Source organism: Helianthus annuus, chromosome 8 (genome assembly GCF_002127325.2).
Source record: "Helianthus annuus cultivar XRQ/B chromosome 8, HanXRQr2.0-SUNRISE, whole genome shotgun sequence".
NCBI classification, from domain to species: domain Eukaryota; kingdom Viridiplantae; phylum Streptophyta; class Magnoliopsida; order Asterales; family Asteraceae; genus Helianthus; species Helianthus annuus.
Window position 1 is genome coordinate 17,345,350 of NC_035440.2, and position 6,882 is coordinate 17,352,231.

Genomic DNA, 6,882 nt, shown 5'->3' on the forward strand with positions numbered 1-6,882 from the left:
TTTATGTATCTTTGTGCTACAAAGTTGGCTTAACAATCCATAAATCGAATTTAGCATCTAACAACTTTCACGGACCCTTTGGAAGGGAGATCCACTCTGCGACCAGCAGATCTGCTCATCTTTGGCTGGGCTTGGGGAAACACGGGTTTGTAGCTGGACAAACAGCAAGAAAGGCAGAATTGAAGAAAGTGGATAAGCACGCTAAAGCTTGCGTAGAGAACCAACATGTTTTCTTCCCTTTTGCTTTTGATACTTTTGGCTCACTAGCGCCAGAAGCTATCCACTTCCTGACCAGGGTCCAACGGGTCATCCACAACAATTGTTTATGTAAGACCCTGTTCACGGATTGACCCAAAACAACGTAGCGGAAAATGAACCGTAAAATTTCTTTCTTTTAACTACTCTAACATACTTAAATACCGTTTAGGTCAACGCTTCTAACATAAATACATCATTCATCATTTATTTAATGTAACTATGTTAACAAATGATTACAAACAACGTGACCGCTTTCCCGTACAATCCATGATCTTCAACTTGATCCTCGTTCACATGTCCATCATGAATATCTGATTAACCTGCGGTCACCATATATAACCAACACGTTAGTACATGGTAACAAAATATATAATTTAATACATATACCTAAAAGGCTATATCACATTCTAACTACGTAAGGTATTCCATTGAAACATCCTTTCAATTTTATTTACTCGAGTCCGACATCAATTCCTCGAGAGTCTGGCGTTTCCATACCTGCACTCCATTTATTTTATACTTAATAGTAACATGGTTAGGAGTACGTAATCTCAAACATATTGAAAAACCACACCTTCACATATACGTATACCAGAGATCTACAATCATTAGATTACAACACGTGTATACACTTTCATATAACTAACTACATTCATACGTATCCCATTCATATGTACGTACATACAAGTTCACACTAATGACGCACGCTACAGATCCATATCTACATACATACATACATACATACATACATACATACATACATACAAGTCACATTCACTTATTTGTAAGTTGAGTCTTATCTACAATCATATCAACACAAATCAATGCAATTACAAACAAACATAACCGACTAACTTCCAACAAACATGATGAAAATTCAGCAACATAATGAACATTCCATTAACACGATGAACATTCAGCAACATAATGAACATTCCATTAACACGATGAACATTCAACAACATAATGAACATTCCATTAACATGACGAACATTCAGCAACATAATGAACATTCCATTAACACGATGGACATTCAGCAACATAATAAACATTCCATTAACACGATGAACATTCAGCAACATAATGAACATGCCATTAACACGATGGATATTCAGCAACATAATGAACATTCCATTAACACGATGGACATTCAGCAACATAATGAACATTCCATTAACACGATGAACATTCAGCAACATAATGAACATTCCATTAACACGATGAACATTCAACAACATAATGGACATTCCATTAACACGATGGACATTCAGCAACATAATGAACATTCAACATAATGAACATTCAACATAATGAACATTCCATTAACACGGTGAGAATATCATCTTAATTTACATTAAGGATAGACGAAGTTCATATGAACTTATCTTGGTACTTACCCTTACCTGTAAATTCTTACATGGTTCCCTATATACAACATACCAAACTTCATTTATAAATAAGAAGTGATTCCGGAAATCACTTACCTTAAGTGTCCGTATTCGCATTTGTTTCCTCGCCTCCTTTTAACCCGTTAGCCTTCCATGATTCCATCCATCTTGACATGATCCCTATACTTTCATGTCATCGCATTCACATTATTGTTAGCGTACATGATTGTACATATTAACGATCATATCTAATTATGTTTCACATTTGACTTTCATTAGTCAATTCCAACAAGCATAAAGCATATTTCCACAAGTCAATCTTTTAAAATTCATATATTTCATTACGTCATCACATATAACACATATGGATATAACACGCATCATATGACTTTCTATAATATTAAATTGTGACAAAAAGTCTAACATTGCTACTTATGCACAGTTGACTTTCAGAAAGTCAACTATTTATCATATGAACTTTCGACTTAACCTCATACATCTATGTCATTATAGTAGACTATACTAATGACACTATATACATTTCATACTCACGATGCAATAAGCATACAACCACATGATCATCTGGATATATGCACACACCAAATATATTCAATTCCGTTCATTCTAGTTACATAATTCTACAACTAACACCATGACCTATGCTTAACAACCCAACATCATTTTAACTTCATCCTGTTCTAATGATCTCATATGCTTCACATTCAGAGTACTTTTACTTATCAATTTTGATTAAGCAATTATTCAAACATATAGTAAACATCATACCACTCCAACATAGAGTACTATATTCTAATGCATACTTTTACCAAATAAAATGGCCAACCAAATCCTACATGAATTCCATCTAAAAATAGATTTCTCACATTTATTTATCATCAAATACATCATATCCCCATATCATCATCCATTACTTGCATACCATTTCATCTATTAATCTCAGCTAGGCATTACATCAAACACTTGGTGTGCATGCCACAATTTATGCATAATGTACAAGTGTTTCATGCTTTACTTCCTACTTCATGCTTTCATTCATCAATTAACACAAAAACATCAATAAATTCATATCACATTCAATCTACCTAACAAGAACGCATTACATACAACATAACACAACAAGATTTGAACAAGGATTGGACATGGGTGACACACCCATGTCGCCATCTTCACCACTAGAAGTGGGTTTCACCTCCAAACATCAAATTACCCCAAACCACGCATAATCCATGTCCTATATGATGATTCTAACACATACTCATACTCAATTTCATACAATTTCGTGATTTCTAACATAACCCACTTCGTGCATAATCACCAATCTAAATTTTAAGACATACCTTATGATCCCCTTGTAAAGGTGATCATTGATCCATGTTCGGTTATGAATTTAAGCCTTGATTCACCCTTCAATTTGATGGTTATAGTTGAGTTAGGGTTTTGGCTCTTTAGAGCTCCTAAACGTTTCAAGAACACACACGAAGTGTGTGTTTGTGTGTGGTGATATTTCATTTTAGTAACCCAACTTCCATCTTGTTCCATTTAGCCCCTCATGTTTGCCACTTAACATATTTTGCACTACTTTCGTCATTTGATACTTTTAACCACACACTTAACCAAGTTAAATAGCCTAGTTATTTATTTCATGCTATGTCATATAGGAACATACGGCAAATATAAACATTCGGGTTTTGGGGTGTTACAAGTCTACCCCCATTAAATGAGGTTTCGTCCTCGAAACCTTTCTCATTTCCATTAACACTAATTACCTTTCCCCTCCGCCCCATCAACGCGACTATGAGCCCATCTAATGACGTCCTTCTATCATCAAGGACCCGTCCCAGAGTTCTTATTAGTGTCACTTTCTCTAGCTGACGCTAGTTTCTAACGCACTTCATAGCTAGCGGTTTATTCATCATTCCAATACTCGTATATCACGCACAATATACCATTTTGTTTGCTTGAAACAATTCCAACATCCCATTAAAAACATTCCTATTATTTTCATCGACCGTACGATCTAAATTCTTAATTTATACATACACATCTATGTTTAATTTCGACAGGTACATCATAATACTTAGTAACTATCCATTCTCGATTCATAACTATTCATATAATTGACTTCTTTCTAACAAGTCCATACTTTTCATACTCTACTTTTACATAACATTCTCATTTCCTTGGCCTGTTTGTAGTGGGTCAATATACACACTTCTTCACACTTATTATCGTACCTACATTCGTATGATCCGTTATAACAGATCTAATACTTTCATCCCACCTCTTAGATTATATTCTATACATATATCATATAACATTTAGTTCTTGTTTTGTTATCGCAACAAAACTACTATTCCATAGTCACATATACACACTTAACTCCAAAGTTAACATCATTCTACGTTTCCTATAGTTATTTGTACTATACGTACCCTTACGTTAACTTCAACTCACCTTATTCATTCTACATTACTATTCCTCTCAATTCATGCATTACTTAATTTTCCTAAGCAAGCGTATCATGCAGGTTCTTCATACGAGAGTTTAACCAATACCCGAAATTTTCGCTCAAAACTTTTATGATCTAGTTCTTAATGACATAGTTCTCTTCTTACGTCAACTATTAAAAGTCAAACATTCCATACCCTACCATACCTATTCCATCATTCATCTTGTAAATCGCTTTCAATTTACTAATCCATATCCGGTATGAGTTAAAACATTATACTTACCTCGATTTCATTTCATACTTCAGCGGTCCGTAAACCAGAGCGATCCGCTCCTTCACGAGTACTAACCGTACCAGGCCAGCTTTCATTCATCCTTGTAATGGGCTTCCACTCGTGCATAATATTTCACCAATTTGATTGGTTTCATCACATTCAAAATTCTACCATTAACATCTACAAAATCGGTGGTTAGCACCTTTCATTCAGGCATTCATTATACAAGGTGATTACTCACCCATAATCCTTTTACATCTTCCTACATATATGCTATAACACATCCCACATTTCATTCCTTACATGCAATTCTTTTATCCTGGTTACTTATTTTGTCAACCTTTGCAGTTTGACTTTTCAAGGTCAAACTGACATTTCTTACTTATCGTAGATGTATTGAGGTACACATTCGTACTTCTTTCCCTTCATGCCTACTTGCAGAGACATTCATTACATCATTTCGGTATTCTGAACAAAACTTACCCTTCTCATTCATACTTAAATTATTGTCCGGGTCGTAGCCCGTCGTTCATTATGACTCCTAAGAGTCGATTACTAACACATCTAACAGATAACTTGTTCAAAACTTCTTTGTTTCGTCTAAAATTTAGGTTTGCATGCCAATTAGGATTATTCTTTTCTTCATTTGCTTTAGATTTACTTATATGACTCGTTTGACGCAACCATGGTCAAACTATCGACGCATCCTGAGGTTGGTTAATTTCATCCTTTTTATGTTTTAAATCCTTCCCGCGAATTCAAACGTAACATCCATACCCTTCATTCCTTCTATGTTTGAATCCGTCTAGCGGTTTCAAACATATCATTCATACCTTTCATTCCTTACATGTGTTGAATCCGTCTCGCGGATTCTAACATATCATTCATACTTTCACTCCTGAAAATCTTACATTTCTCTTCACCCTCACGTCCACCTACTACCTAATTCTAACAGACATACCTGTAACAATTATCACGTTTTCACGAACGTCATATGTTTCTTGTGTACTGGCCAGATACACAATCCACATACTAGTTTCGTGCCTTCGTGTAATCGCCACCTTATATCCGAAGAATTAAGTTTTGGCACGTGTAACATTTTCAAAACTTCTTTACCATGTCATTATTATATTTCATTTAAAATTTTCTTTCACTTGCTAGATTATACCATTACATGCGCCCACATGTTAAATTTACGTACCTGGGTCAATTTGTCTTATTACATGCCTTGATGCCGGTCCTAGACCGCATTCACGGATCATCCTTTCCAAGCAATTATTCTTACCTTACACATAACATACTGTTAGTTTTCTTCAAATACATACTTAAGCACATACTTACCTTTACTTCTACCCTTAGATCTTGATCGAGTCTCGGATTGTACGGGTTCCTTGTCACAAGAGTACACAGGTTTGAGTTCAAGTATTTATCTCCTCATACCTAATTTCACTCAAACCATGGCTCTGATACCAACTGGTAAGACCCTGTTCATGGATTGACCCAAAACGACGTAGCGGAAAATGAACCCGTAAAATTTCTTTCTTTTAACTACTCTAACATACTTAAATACCGTTTAGGTCAACCCTTCTAACATAAATACATCATTCATCATATATTTAATGTAACTATGTTAACAAATGATTACAAACAACGTGACCGCTTTCCCGTACAATCCATGATCTTCAACTTGATCCTCGTTCACATGTCCATCATGAAAATCTGATTAACCTGCGGTCACCATATATAACCAACACGTTAGTACATGGTAACATCATATATAATTTAATACATATACTTAAAAGGATATATCACATTCTAACTACGTAAGATATTTGTAACACCCCGTGTTTTCGAATGTCAAAGTCAAAGTCAAAGTCCAAGTCAACTTTGACTTTCTTTGACTGTAGGTAGTCTATTTTGTGTTCTAATTGTATTATGTGGAGTAAGTGTTGTAATCAGCAAGAATCGAAGTAATCAAATGTTTTTAACGCGAACCGATCTACGACTGTGAATGGTAGGAAGTAACAATGCGATAAAGTTAACTAATCAGCAATCAAACCGATCTAACAATCATCGAACTCGAGACTCGAATCATGCGAATTGTGGTATTGTTATACGTGTGTGTGTGCTCTATGTGTTACTTGTGCGTGTTTACTTATATGTTTGGTGTGGTATTCAAGCAAAACAATCGAAAATCGAATCGAAACTCGAAAAGCAATCGAACTCAATCGAAACCGACATCGAAACGTGACTTATAGATTGTATGTTAGATATAGTGATTGGGACTGAAAGTAATTTGATTAGGAACTCTATCATATTCGTATCATCGTCCATCGAAATCGAAACGTCGAAAATCGTCGCAAAATACTCAAAGTGTGTCGCGGATCGAACAGGAGGCATCCTGATCGAACAGGCCAGCCGATCGGCTAGCATCTTCCTAGCCGATCGAGCAGCCCACTCGATCGGAGCTCCTAGCCGATCGGCTGCCACTT

At 35.6% G+C, this 6,882-nt stretch overlaps 1 long non-coding RNA gene across 2 annotated transcripts; it reads right to left on the bottom strand.

The window, feature by feature from the left end:
* Nucleotides 1–422: 422 nt before the first annotated feature.
* LOC110870882 lies at nt 423–3,099 on the bottom strand. 2 transcript variants are annotated; one of them, XR_002553321.2, is made up of 3 exons: nt 3,005–3,099; nt 1,743–1,826; nt 423–578 (listed from the first exon to the last, which is right to left on the bottom strand). It is a non-coding gene; the product is annotated as an uncharacterized LOC110870882 (long non-coding RNA). The 2 variants fall into 2 exon arrangements; XR_004864774.1 differs by having other exon boundaries at nt 1,743–1,831.
* Nucleotides 3,100–6,882: the final 3,783 nt, after the last annotated feature.